Source organism: Sciurus vulgaris, assembly GCF_902686455.1.
Source record: "Sciurus vulgaris genome assembly, chromosome: 12".
Taxonomy (NCBI): Eukaryota; Metazoa; Chordata; class Mammalia; order Rodentia; family Sciuridae; genus Sciurus; species Sciurus vulgaris.
In genome coordinates, this window is record NC_136473.1 from 11,527,827 (window position 1) to 11,542,480 (window position 14,654).

General features: G+C 35.5%; 1 long non-coding RNA gene across 1 annotated transcript in view; it reads left to right on the forward strand.

The window, feature by feature from the left end:
• Positions 1-14,654, forward strand: part of LOC306642121 — a 770,670-nt gene that overhangs the window by 185,020 nt on the left and 570,996 nt on the right. The gene's annotated exons all lie outside the window — the stretch shown is intronic.

A 14,654-nucleotide genomic window follows, 5' to 3' on the forward strand; every position in this document is an offset into this window, starting at 1 on the left:
CCCTAAAGCCTGAGAACTTCTATCTTCTCCTATCCCATAATTATTATCACCTCTAAACTCCTGCTTGGAAACAGGTAGCCAATTAGATTTTGTTCATAATTGGTCAAAAAGAAAATAATCATGAAAATAACAGAGACATTGAAAATAAGAATCTTGATGAAAATAACTTTATTTTCAAAAATTAATGAAGATTTAATGTCTTGACTGTTGACCTTGGCTGTAGCTGATCAAGAATTACTAAGAAGCATGAATTAACAAAAGAGATATGTCCAATCAACAGCATCTGAGTCATCTCTGATCTTTATCAGCACAGGGCATATTATTTAAAGTCATGACAAAGTTGTTCATGTTAATATTCATCAGCTAAGGGATAATTCAGATGATCAACTACAGTATAATGAGAAAGAAAAATGTGTAACAAATATTCCCTGATTCCATTACTACAGGGATGAACAAGTGAAACCTACAGAGCTCCATTGTATTTCCTGACTGGCTTGAGAACCCGCCATTATTACTTTCATTACATAGGTATAAAATAATTTTTTTTTTAGTTATATCTCAATTATTTTTATTAAATTCCCTTTCCTAGTACAGATCACAAGGACTCATAGAGAAAGAATTCACTCACATTCATCTCCCTTAGCTGTATCAAAGAAAAAATATCTTTTCTTATTTCATCTTCTCTGTGAAAACACAATCAGATTGCTCCACTTATACTTCCTTAGTATTGTGAAGTAGGGAACATTCATAGGTGCCAATTTAGTATAAGAACAAGTTCAAATATGATCACTACAAAAAGCTATTTATAAGATGAACCTGCGAGGTATTGGAGCTCACCATTTAGTATGTAGATCTCTCTAATTTAGAAACAATACAACAGAAAACCATTACCACTCAAAATATTTAATAAATAGAAAGAATTGCCAGTTGCTTGCTTCTGTCCCTTGACATTATCTTCCTAACTTGTTCTTCATTTTTATCTATATTTAAAAAGATATTAGTAATGACAACAATATACCTTTCAATTTTTAAGCACATGTAATCAAGGATTATCTAATTTCCTTTCAAACATCATCAGATTTATTTCTATTATGAATTAACATTCCCACAGACATAACAGACATAAATTACTTTTATGCCCTCACTTAAAATATATGCACATTGTCAGACTCTATAACCATAAAGTATCAAGGAGGAGTAAAGATCTTTTCAAGACTATCAATTCTTATCCACAAGGGTATATTTTCTTTTCTGCACACTCATTCCTTGCTTTAGAATCTCTCTCCACAAAAACTACTTTATCCTCTGCATTGAGACGTCTACATTCTCAATCTCACAACCAAATATTCTCCCAACAGCATCAATAGAAGCCTTTTGACAGCCAAGTAAGTGACTTGGTTCTGATCAAAAGTGCACTCAAAAGGAGAGAAGGACTTGAAACTACAACAAAGGACACCTCCACTAAAGCTATGTACAATTCAGCAGCAAGATATCAAAAATTTCTGTTCAAGCCATATAGGTCTTTCATGTCTTCCAAAATCAACTCAAAATTAAGCTTCAGGTTTGAAGATGAAAGAAAAATCTTCTGTTAGAATTTTACTGCAATATGGCATATAACTAGCTAAATATTGGAAACATATCACAATCATGGATTGGAATCTTTAGTATTTCAAAATAATTCTCTCAAAATTTGGTGCATTACAATGCAATCTCAAGCAAACAATGACAATCTCAGGAGAAACTGGTATTCTGATTCTAAATTCTTTGTAATAGATCAATCTACAATAGTCAAGATATTTTTAAATGAGTGAAGAAGTAAGGAAATGCTTTGTGATGTAGGACAGAAAGTGTAATTTTTATTCATTATTAAGACTGTGGGAAAGAACAAACAGGACAATCATTGACAGAAAAGTAACCCGAAATGTAGTTCCTGCTGCTGGGAAGATTAGCTAGTTATTTCAAAGTTTATGTGGTGTATATATGTCTTTATTTTTTATAATGTTAAAAAAATACACTTGAATTAGCTTTCAAATAAAAGAGTGCAATACTTTTTAAAGAATGTAATAGATAATTGTTGTGTTCTCAATATAAGAAAAACCATGAGAGTCATCAACCATAGAGTCAAGATATGAAGATAACAAATAAGAAAAGAAATATATACCAAAAGGAGATTGCAAGCAGAAGAAGAATTCTGAGAGAAATTATTTCACCAAATATATCTGCATCTGATAAAGCATATGCAAAATAATGTGGTCAGGGGCTGGGGATACACCTCAGTTATTAGAGTGCTGGCCTGACAGCCACAAAGCCCCTGGTTAAATCCCCAGCACCACAAATACAAAAAAGCTTCCAAAATGATGTGGTCAACTATTTGCAAAAATGCTTTCACAGTAATTCACATCTCTCAGAATCCAAACTCTTTCCTATGTGAATTTGGAGCTTCTTTCACTAAGAGACAGTGTCTATTTCCCAGCCTCGGAAGTCTTACATAGTCCATAATGTGCATAGGCCATTAGAACTTGGCAGAAACAGTGATGTGACCGTTCTGAGTCTAGGGACCAGAAGATTCTGCAAGGATCAGTTCACAAGATGGGGACAGCAGTATGTGATGAGCTCAATCCTCTGTTGTCAATTGATGCTTGTAAAGATCTATGGAGGGAAGCTCAGACACCCTAGACAATAGAACAAGCAGGCCTGCAGCACAGTGATCACATTGGTCTGCAGATGCATGTGAGAGTTCATTAAAATACATGAGAAATCAGTGAAGTTGGAAGACATTCAGTGACTTCAGGCTGAGCCATGAAAATAGTCAAACCAAAGAATCATGAAATGAAAAATTGTTTTTTATACTGACCTCAATATTGGGAATGGTCTCTTTTGCCACTGCTCTAAGAAGTGATTAAAAAAATCTCCTACATGAAAATGAAAAGATAAGCAAATCATTTAAATGACCATTCATAAACTGAGCATTGACAATTGAGAAACTTCAAAGAGAAGAAATATGTAAATATTTTTATATATTTAGGGTTTGGAGAAATGTAAAATAAAATCATAATTTTAGATTAAAAATAGCCCCATACAAATTTTTATTTCAGAAAAATTTTTATTTAAGAAAAAATGATAAGATCTCACTTGCACAGGGTTACACAATACATGTCTAGCAATGATGAAGACCAAATCTCTGTGCTTAGATGCAGAGGACATGCTGGAGATATTGGCATGGCACAAAAATGTCCTTGTATGTTTCAAAGAAGCACCCATGTGGTAGATTCTGTGTAAGAACCCCGATGCTCACAGCCTTCTCTGTACTAGAATGAGGAGGGTAATAGGGTTAGGGATTGCTCGTGCTTTTTTTCCAAGGTACCAAGAACTGGATCATTCAAGAGAACTGAGGAGTTCTGTGCAACCTGGAAGGAAAGACAGAGGTGAAGGTCCTGAGGTCAAGATATTTAGAAAGCTTTTATTTCTTTCTCTTTCCTGGGAGGTGTAGCTTACTGGGGGTTGAATCCAAAGTCATTCTACCACAGAGCCATACGTCTAATCCTTTTCATTTTTACTTTGAGACAAGATCTCGCTATGTTTCTGAGGGTTACCTCAAGTTTGCATTATTTCTCCCTCAGCATTCTGAGTCGCTGGGATTACAGTCAAGTTGCACTGGACCCACTTGCAAAAAAGACTCAGGCCTCTTTGGACAACTCTACATAGGGATCCCCAAATTCAGACCCCAGAATCAGCAGCATCAGTATCTTCTGGAATTTTTCTCAGAGATGAAATTCTCCTCTCTCAGGGTGAGTTGGACTGGTTTTCTGAAATCTGAATCTAAAGAGTTCATCAACTTTGGAATTTTAGGTAAATTCTGTCATGTTCTCAGAAGCATTGTCTCCTTGAGGTCCAAGAGCACTGTAAGTAACCAGAACATTTTTTTTTTTTTATTTCAAGATGTCCAGCATTTTCCTCTGGTATTGATAAACATGACATTCTACCTGCAGTGAGGAAGAGAGAAGGTCTTGGATTCTAGTAAATGCAAATGCTAATATGTGAATAAAATATAAAGTAAAAGAAGCTGAATTTTTTACAAAAATTTCAAAATGAAACTCTAATTGTTTCATAAATCAAGAATTTGGTCAAAATCTCAAGAGGACATTTTGAAATACATTTGGTAGGCACTCTACAGGTGACATTTGAGTAAATTTGTTCATAAAACATTTAAACTGAATTCCAGAATGCAGGGAGCTTAGGATAAATTCCCCAACATAATCTATAAGAACAAGTTCCAATTACAACCAGTCAGTGTGCACAAAAGTGACACAGACTTGAAAATCTCCGCTTTGAGAGATAAGAACATGCAGAATGAAGACTTGGGAATCAGATGCAATCCTACTATCTGTCAACACTCAAGAGGTAAACCTGGACAGGTCTCTCAAAACTTCCAAGATATTCCCAACAAAACTTGAAAGTGAGGTGGGCCTGTCATTCCTCTCTGTGAAGATTCACTCTCTCAGTAGGGGGATTCACCTTTTCCCATTTCTTATTCTTTCTAATAACTCATTCTTGTAATTTTGAGCATCATGTCTGATATTTTTCTAGTGTGATGCAAAAACCAGTAACTGAGGACCACTTTGGCTACCTTGGATTCTCCTCAGGTGCTTGGTCTGCAAGAAGGAATTCAAGTTAAAGTCCTAACTGACTGAAAATGGCAATGTAAACCAAGTTAACTGATATAGTAAGACAGTTTTGGGGAAAACAAAACAAACAAACAAAAATGCTGGTTCAATATTATGTGGAAAAGCATTAGGTAAACATTATGTATGAAGTGACGAAAAGCAACATGTGAACCTGAGTGGCAACAAGGAAGATGGGAAGAACCATAAAAGATATTTCAGAAAAGCAATGTCAAATTTGAACACAGACTAGATTTACATGATGTAAGAAACTTACTGATAACTTTCTATATAGTAGTGGAAATGTGCTCTTTGAGAGATCATCTTCATTAATGGGAGATATCCTTTAGACCTCTAAAAGTGAATAGTCTAGACCAAAATTAACTTTAATGAGATTTAGTAAATTATTACATATTGGTATGCAGATTTAACCCCAAATATAAACATATCACAGTGATGGCAAAAGCCAACCACTCTAAATACAGGGTGGAAAATATGGATGGCCTGTATCATTCTCTCATTGTTCTTTATATGTTTGAAAATTTCATATTAAAAATTTGGGGTAAAATTAATACTAAAAGTATTTTCAATTTTTAACATTTGTATTAGAAAATTTTAGAGCTCGATCAATGTATACTAATTCATTAATTTTATAAGTTGTGTTCCAACCACAAGCCCATTTAACCATGACTGAACATTGTCATAAAGTAAGTTAGATCACAGAATCATGCACAGAACAGATGGGATTATGCAGTAAATGTCATATCAGAAACCATAGAATAAACTATGTGAGAAGGACTCAGACACAAATCAAACTGCATAATCAGTTAAAGGTTACTGAATGTGAATTGTATCCGCCATCATTAAAAGCATACATCTGTAACTTCATCACACTTGTTTAATTTTTAAGCTGTGCTTTACCCTTCCTGTTTACTCTTATTCTGGGTCCAAAAAACTGAAAAAAGAGAACACATGGACTCAGGAACCCAACCTCCACACATATCCTGACCACTGATCTTGCACTCTTTTCACTATTTTTTGGCTAACTGCCCATTCTTGGTGACTGACCTTCTTTCCTACACATAATTCAATTCTAGGACATTCACCCATCCAGTCTTTGGCCCATCATTGCTCAAGGACATGCTCACCTTGACGGCCGGTAAAGTCAGATGAATAAACATTCTCCTCTTTGGTCAACTTTACATCACCAGACTCCTCCATAAATTGTGCATTAAGATCTCCCCCTCATTGTCACTAAGGATTCACCCATCAGAGATGAAACTTAGACTCCTCCATATCCTCCAACACAGTGGCACTAATCATAGAATCTTTTTTTCAACTAAGGCAGATGTACTGGTGGTGAAATGGACACCTGGAAGTTGTGCAGACACAAGGAAATGAATAAGAGATGCTGTTGGCACTCAGGGGTCTCACCTGATTGAAGACAGGCTTATACCTGAGTCTTGGTTATTTCAGGATCCTCTCCAGCTGCCTGCAGATAAAGTAGGAGGCCCCAATGAACTTGGCCAATCCTACATTCTTATACTTCTCCATGGCCTTGGGAGGAAGGAATTTTGAAGAATCATTTCTACAAACAACTGTGTCAATATAAATGCAAGATATTTCTGTTACAAGGAACCCTATGAAGAAATGACAAAGGGGCTCACTAAAAGAATGCACAATCTTTCAATGATATATCAAAAAATTTCTCAAACCTAAAGAAGGAAATGAAAAATCAAATACAGAAGACTTCCAGGACGCCAAATGTAGAAAATTACAGCAAACCCACACCAAGACACATTATAAGGAAAATGACTAAAACACAGAATAAGGATTAAGTCTTAAAGCCCGTGAGAGAAAAAAAGCAAATTATGTACAGGGGAGGACTAATTTAAATCTGAACTGATTTCTCAACCCAGACACTTAAGGCTAGGAAGTCATGAAACAACATTTTTCTAGGTCTGAAAGATAATGGATGTCAACCAAGAATTTTATATTCAGAAAAATTATTTTTGATTTAAATATGAAATAATACCTTCCATGATAAACAAAATTTAAAAGAGTTCACAATTAGAAAGCTTGCATAATGGAATATTCTCCACAAAATATGCCATGAGGATGAAGTGAAAAAAGTATTGTAAATGAGCCAAAGCAGGGATTACACTAAAGGAATAATCAAAAGGCAAAATAAATCAAATTCAAAGCCATAAAAACCAAAAATGACTGGGAATACAAGTCACATTTCAGTAATAATCTTGAATATCAATGTAAAAAACTCATCAATGAAAAGACATAAACTTACAGATTGGATTAAAAAGCAAGAACCAACAATATGCTGTCTCCAAGTGACACAAGTCATGGGTGGAGACATCCATAGACTGAAGGTGAAAGGATGGGAAAAAAACAAATCACCTATATGAATTGTGTAAACAAGCAGGGGTTGTTTACATCCTCATATTAGATAAAGTGATCTTCAAGTCAAACTTAATAGGAAGGACAAAGAAAGTAATTTCATTCTATTGAAGGTAATTGTACAGCAGCAGCAAGGCACAAGGATTCTAAATATTTATGTTCCTAACAATGCAGCATTTGTGTATATCAAACAAACCCTTCTCAATTTCAAGAAAAAAAATGGACCATAAAATGATAACACTGAGTAACTTTAACACAACTCTCTCACTACTGGACTGATCTTCTAAACAAAAACTAAATAAAGAAAATGTAGAAACAAGTAATACAATCAATAATTTAGATATAATGGATGTATATATCATATTTCATCCAAGGACAAGTGAATAAATTTTTCCTTCAGCAGCACATGGATCCTTTTCCAAAATAGACTATATCTTACACCACAAATCAACAGTTAGTAAATACAAAAAACATGGAGATAATTGCCCTGCATTCTATCAGATCATGAGGGACCGAAATTACAAATCAACAATAAAATAAAAAATAGAAGCTACTCAAACACATGGAGAATAAATAATGCACTGTACAGTGATGAATGGATAGAAGAAGAAAACAATGATGAAATGAAAACATACTTAGAGTTAATGAGAATATCAATACAACAAACCAAAATCTCTGTGACACTCTGAAGGTGGTACTAAGAGGAATGTTCATTGCATTGAGCTCATTTATAAAAAGAATAAGCAGTCAACAAATAAATTTAGTAATATTACATCTCAAAGACCTAAAAATAGAAGAACAAATCAAAATCAAAAAGAGTACAAGTCAGAAATTTATATTGAGATAATTATTTGTCAAATGCTTGGAAAATGTTGATCACAGGGAGGATATTCCTTTCAGGTCTTGGATTTTCATTCATTGGACCTATTTATGTGAACTAGATTATATTTTATTTTTCATTATTTTTACTCAATCAGCTGAACAATGGATGGAATTGCTCAGGAGATGAAATGTTGAACAAATAATAACATTATTGAAACTCTGAATAGTGCTTCATAGAAATTACAATATCTTAGTTAGTCTATCTTATCAATTCATTTCATGATGTAAGAATTTGTACTTTTTTTTTTTACAGAACTGAAGGGAAACACATTTTGATCATTGTAACATGGGCCAGAAATGAATCAAGATACTTTAGCTATGTCTCCTTTAGTACCCGTATAGCTGTCCTACATTGTTCTTTGATAATGACAATTGTAATAGTAGATATTCCAGATGATAAGAAATTTTAGAAATCATTCAAGTGATAATAAACCCATAATCTGGTCATAATTCTATCTGACTCCACAACCAATAAAAAAAGTCATACTGCTGATGAGAGAATCAGAAAATTAAAGGAACTATACTTTTAAATTTGTAGACTGAAGGCAGGACTTCACAATCTTTCTCTGTTTTTAATACAGGATCTTATATGTTAATAAACACTATTCCAATAACTACATTCAACACAAAACTGATCACCTAACATAATTTTCAATTCTGAATATCACATTGCAGTAATCATACAGTATTTTACACTGTATAAACAATATTTTTGAAATATAGAATATATATTCTCTCTTCACAGTGTTGTCTGCAATCTTTCTTCAAAAAGCCAGTCCTACCTCCTCTTATACTTGGTATACATAAGCACAATCAATATGGTGGAAACCAGACTCAATAGCTATTTTATTGGCCTCTGATATCTTACTATTAGGAACTTAAAGAAATAACCAAAAGTGTACTTGAAAAATCATATTAAGAGAGGTAACTCACAGTGAGCAAAGTAGACAATTCATTAAGCTGGAAAGAATTTTATATTCCAATGTAGTCTTCAGAATACTGAATTATGTAATAAACAGCTACTCCCCTGAACGTTGCTCACTTTTCCCTATGTTAGACTTAGGAAGTATCCAAAGAGAAATATTGGATGACATCAGCTTAAGAAGTGACCTCATATAACTCAACATTACCAACGACGTGGTAAGATATGCATTTGGGGTAATAAAATCATTTGTGTGGGTTATTCCTAGTTAATTAGAGGAATCTGACATCCAGGAAACCTCTTCAGAAACAGAAATCCTAGTACATTTTCATCAGAGGACCCCAGAAGTAACTCAAGTTTAGTGAGTTTCTGGAAGGAGTCACAGGATCAGGATACAGAAATAGTCATGCAATAATTTACGTGATATAATCACTAAGTAAAATTAATTAAGGGTAAGAGTGCATGGAATGATTGTAGAAAAATTCTGTGCAATGTTCTATGAATATTCTCACAATGAAGATACACAGAATATAATAAATCCACTCAATGTTGAATTTTGAAAGCACTTGTAAAATATTTCCCACAAGAATAGTTATTGAGATAAATTCCTAAGGTTTTCAGTGGTGCTGGATAATGTGACACCCTATGGTAAGACACAGCACAATTCCAGTCTTCTAAAAAGGTAGATATATCATTCTAAAGAAAAGGAAGATAGTAAATGAGGAATTATACTCATCCTGTAAGTGATGATTCACATAAGCACCAGCCCTTAAAGCAAAATCTCTTTCTTTTTTGACAAATATAATAATAATGAAATTGACAATTATTGCATGTTCTACAAAATTGGGATTATTTGAAAGTTTATTTGCTAAAGAATAAAAAGGCTGATCAAACACACTCTTTTCAGTTTTAACATTTTCAGAATATTTCTTTTTCCATGAAAGCAAAATGAATGGGATCTTGGGCCCTCCCACCCTCTGCTGATTGACTGCAGCCCTGAATTTCATAGCTATGAAGGAACTTGGAGGAGGACTGAACCCTAGTTGTCCCCTTTATGCCACATTGCCTGACAATGTAACCAATTCCTGTCAGGTGTCTTCACAGTTGCTCTCTTCATATTTTGTTCAATCTTGCACAGAAAAAAAGTTTAAATTCAAACTTCAGGGAAAGCAGTCTCTTGTGGCCCAATTAAGTGATCAGAGGATGAAAATGGAATCTGAAATTTATTCCAGTCTAGTGAACTTAGCTCATTCCAGCTCAGAGGTTTATCTGTTAACATACAGGAATGATGACCAAAAATTCCCACATATCTTTGTTAGGTCTCAGTTTGACTTATAAGGAGGTAATATATACATTAAGGTATATTTCCTGCTGTTGAGAGCAAATGAAAAATTCTACTCTGCCAAGAGCCAGCATTTTTTGAGATGCTAAAGGCTACCTCACAGGGAAAAGGAAGTTTTCCCCATTATTTATTCTGTGCTTCTCTTCTCCAGGACATTTTGCTACACATGTCTCTGAACATTGCCTTCTTGGAAGGAAAAAAGATTTTCTAAATTATAGAATTAAAGAGAGAAATGAGTCACACTGCAAAACAATTGCTGACACTCAGGTTTTCTACCAAATTTGTAAATAGACTGAAATGTGGTGGGGAAGGAATTGCCAGAATACTCAATAGGTGACTACACCTTCAGTTGCTGATGTATAGCATGTCTGAGCTCTGTCTGTCCTGTCCTCAGAATACCTCTATCCTAGAGAAACAGAGAAACACATGAGTCCCCAGAGTCCATAGGAAGCATGAAACTTGACAACCCAGATTGAATTCCATTCATCCTTTCTCTACTTATATTTGAACTTCAACTCTACATGTTACTGTTATGTCTCGACATTTTTAGGTGCCAAAGCACAGAGCAGAAATGAAGTAACCATCACTGAGCTCCACATACGGATGTTTGTAATTAATTGCTGTCACTCCTCAACTTAAGCAGGTTCTGCTTTTTCTTCTGTTTTATCAGGGCAATAAATAAATGAATTTCACAATCACAGCTCTTTCTCTCATGATTAACCTGTTCTACTTACTGTTTAATATTCATACAATGTTGTATAGGAGGAGTGAGATTAAAGGAATATTCCACATGTGAGATGGGAATTGGAACAAGATCATGTATTCTCATATGAAAAGATTTTGAGGTAAATTAATATACAGTGGTAAACAGTCTTAATTTAAAATAAATTTTCTGCTTACAATTACCAGGGTTTACTATAAGTGATTGGATAATTATCAATCAATTGTTAGCCTTGAAACCTCAGACTACTGCTGTTTTGTATTTTTTTTCCTGAGGAGGGTTTTGGCATTTCTTATTCATTCATTTATTTATTTTGGGTCATGATGAAACTATTTTTCAGCATACATTATTGGAAATGATGAACTATCACACACCATGCACAAAAACAAAGAATTTAAAAAGGATTATGAACCATTTGTTTGAATCTCAGAAAAATAATGAAATGTTAAAAGGAAAAAAAGTTAGCCTTTTTAATTTTTTAATTAAAAGAATGCTTTCCAAAATTTGACTACTGAATTCCAAGAAGATGCAGTCCTGAAAATAGTCCAATAAAATGTGCACTCAGTATGACATTCTGCTCAGTAAAAGACAAATGGTTACTGCCACAGGAAGTCATTTTGCCATATGCAACCAGAAACTAAAAAGATTATTAAAGTTTTCCCTTTTAGATAACATTGAGAAAATGATAAATAAGATGCAAAATTAAGACATTTTATACTATTTATGTTCTTGTTAAACATTATCTATAAAAGATTAAAACCCAGAAAAATCTTCAATTATTATGAATTTGGGAATAGTCATGAATAGAGTGAAAGGGTTCCTACCTAATCCAAGGGCAAAAGTGAATGTGAAGTTCCATTCTGCGGTTGCAAGTTACCTCATACAGTTTAAGGTGAATTCCACCAACCAATATATAGGTGGAAACTCGTGGTTGGAGGCTTAGATTCACTCATAAGGCTGAGTGGACCCAGAGTCTCTGAGAGGGAAATGGCCAGAGATGGATGAAGCAAATCTTGCTCTAAATGTGTGACACTAATGCATGGGGAATGTGGGAGGCACACAAAGTAAACTGAGCCCTACTTATGTATGCTAGAAAACTTTATGAAAGTTTGTATAGTGACTGTGGGGTAAAACTCACTCTACAAAAGTTATATTCTGTCTGCAAATTAGAATGGTCAACCTTTGGTGTGGGCAGGCCACCAGAAGGATCTTTAGACAAAGGTGTCATTGCTGATGTTTCCTAAATAGTTTTCCAAATCTCCAGACACCCAGAGCAATTTCCTTATATTGATTACTGGGAAGGCATAACACAGAAATGGGCCCCTTGGTTGACAGCTTTTCTGGAAAGACAGTCCAAGTTGATGTAGTTCAGATTACAGTGGCTCCTATGACCCAACAAATGGATACTGAGCAGAAAAAAAATGACAATAAAAGACAGAAATGAGGTCAATATTTCCAGTTAGCCAGAAGTGAACTCATCACTTTACATGCCCCTCTACCTGAACTTGCCAAGACAATTGGGACAACAGGCTGTCCCCACAGAACCCTCAACCCAAGACGCAACAGATGCATGACCCCAGCACCTTTAAAATGGCTAGAGGAACATACTCTGGATCAACAAGACAGCACTCAATCCTTGGCTCAGACCCAAATTTCAGACACAGAATTAGGGTGGGATCCTAACAAAGAAAAAAGTTTTCAACAGATAAAGGGATAAATAGAGGTTTTCATTAGTAGAATAAGAGAGGGTCACAAAGACCCCAAAACATGAACAAAATTTCAGAAGCAATACAAATGCCTGAAAAAGCCACAGCAATTTCTATGAATGTTTATGCAAGAAGCAAACCAAAAGATAAAGAAGAGCTCCTTGTAGCTGCCATCATTAAAATCTCAGAAGTCACCCAAAGGGGAGTCCCACCAAGACAAAGTCAAAGCAAGTATCAAAATTGGAGCCAAATGCAAGGCCAAAAATGGGTCTGGATGAAAGGACCACCTAATCCAAGGGACAAGGCTGAGACTAATCCAATGTGCCTACTGTCATAAAGAGGGCCACTAAAAGAGAGAATGACCCCAACTGAAGTTTAGTGGACCTAGACCAACCAGGCTGCCACAGGGCTTCAAAAACTCACCATCTTTAACATGGCACCAACTTCTGATTTGAGAGCATTTAATCCACATGATGTGGATGCTGGCCTCTAATGTGGATTCATATTGCTCCATTATGTAGATGATCTATCTCAGGTCTAAGCAACCTAAGAAGATTGCAAGAAGTGGACACATAGGATTCTCACTTTCCTCATGAAACTGACTATGGCATCTCAAGAAGTAAAGTCCACATCTTTCAAGAAAAAAGTCAAATAATACTAATACTAAAAAGTCAAATAATACTTCCTATCTGAGACAGAGACAAAGGCAACTGGACCCCAAGAATAAACAAGCAGTCTACGCAATTCCAGTCCCTTCTACCTGCCAGTTTTCAGGGTTGCTGTGTCCTGCTGGACTCCGCTGCATATATGGATCCCTAACTTCTCAGTCAAAGCCAAACAACTCCATAAGGCAAAAAGTGGGATAAAAACAGGAGCCTCTAATATGTGGATCAACACAACAAAAGATTTTAGGATGTTGAATGAACACTCACCAGTGCACCTGGACTAGGACACCCTGACCTATCAAAGCCCTTCCTTCTCTATGTCCATGAATGGCCTGAAATAGCTGTAAGATGATAACCCAAATGTTGGGACCATGGCACCACCTGTTGATCTATCATCATGCACAGCTGGACTCTGTGATCCAATTCTGGCCCCCTTGTTAAGGGCCCTTGCTGCCAAGATCTTCTGGTGTTGGAGGCTATGGGACAGAATCTAATACTCTGTTCTGGCACTGTGGGAATACAAAGGAAAATACTGGCTGACGAATGTGAGGATTGACAGATACCAGGACATGTCATGTGAAGATTCATCTGTAAACATTAAAATCATCTGGACCCTAAATCCAGCAACCCTGCTGCCCATCAGGAGTCAAAAAAATAATCACAAGTGCATTAATCTATGGATGAACAGTTCTCTAATAGACCACACCAAAAAACCCATCCCATCAAGTATCCTTGTGGGAAGCCATTCTTGACTACCAAATAAAATCAGGATTGATCCAGTCATCAGACACAGAAACCTGACTTTCAGGAACTGGCAGTCATCAGAGATCATTTCAGATGGTCCAAAGTATGTGGTTTCTTTGCAGTGTGGCTCACTGCTGAAATTTGCATGTCCTAGATGAACAGATGTGTCTCATGAACTGCTAGAGCAAATTGACTTCCTTAACTCCAATCCATCCTGCTTCACATGAAAGAATCTCTTTCTGGCCCCCCTTTAATCTGTACCAATATAAATAAACCAGTCTTGGTTACAGTCAGATCTTAGCAAGGCTCAATCCATCATGCCCCCGGATTCAAAAGATAATTGTCTCCTCTGTTTTTTTCTATTAAATAAGTTTATTAGGGCTGGGGACATAGCTCAGGTTATAGAGTGCCTACATCACAAGCACAAGGACCTGGGTTCAGTCCCCAGCACTGAAAAAAAATAAGTTTATTAGTGATTAATTTACAGTTGGACCATCCCTCTGATAGAAAAACTTTCCCTCACCCATTCTGGACATGTGGTGATAGATTCTGATTTGAAGAACTTCATAGGTTAAAGCAGTTTCATAAAAAATAGAATA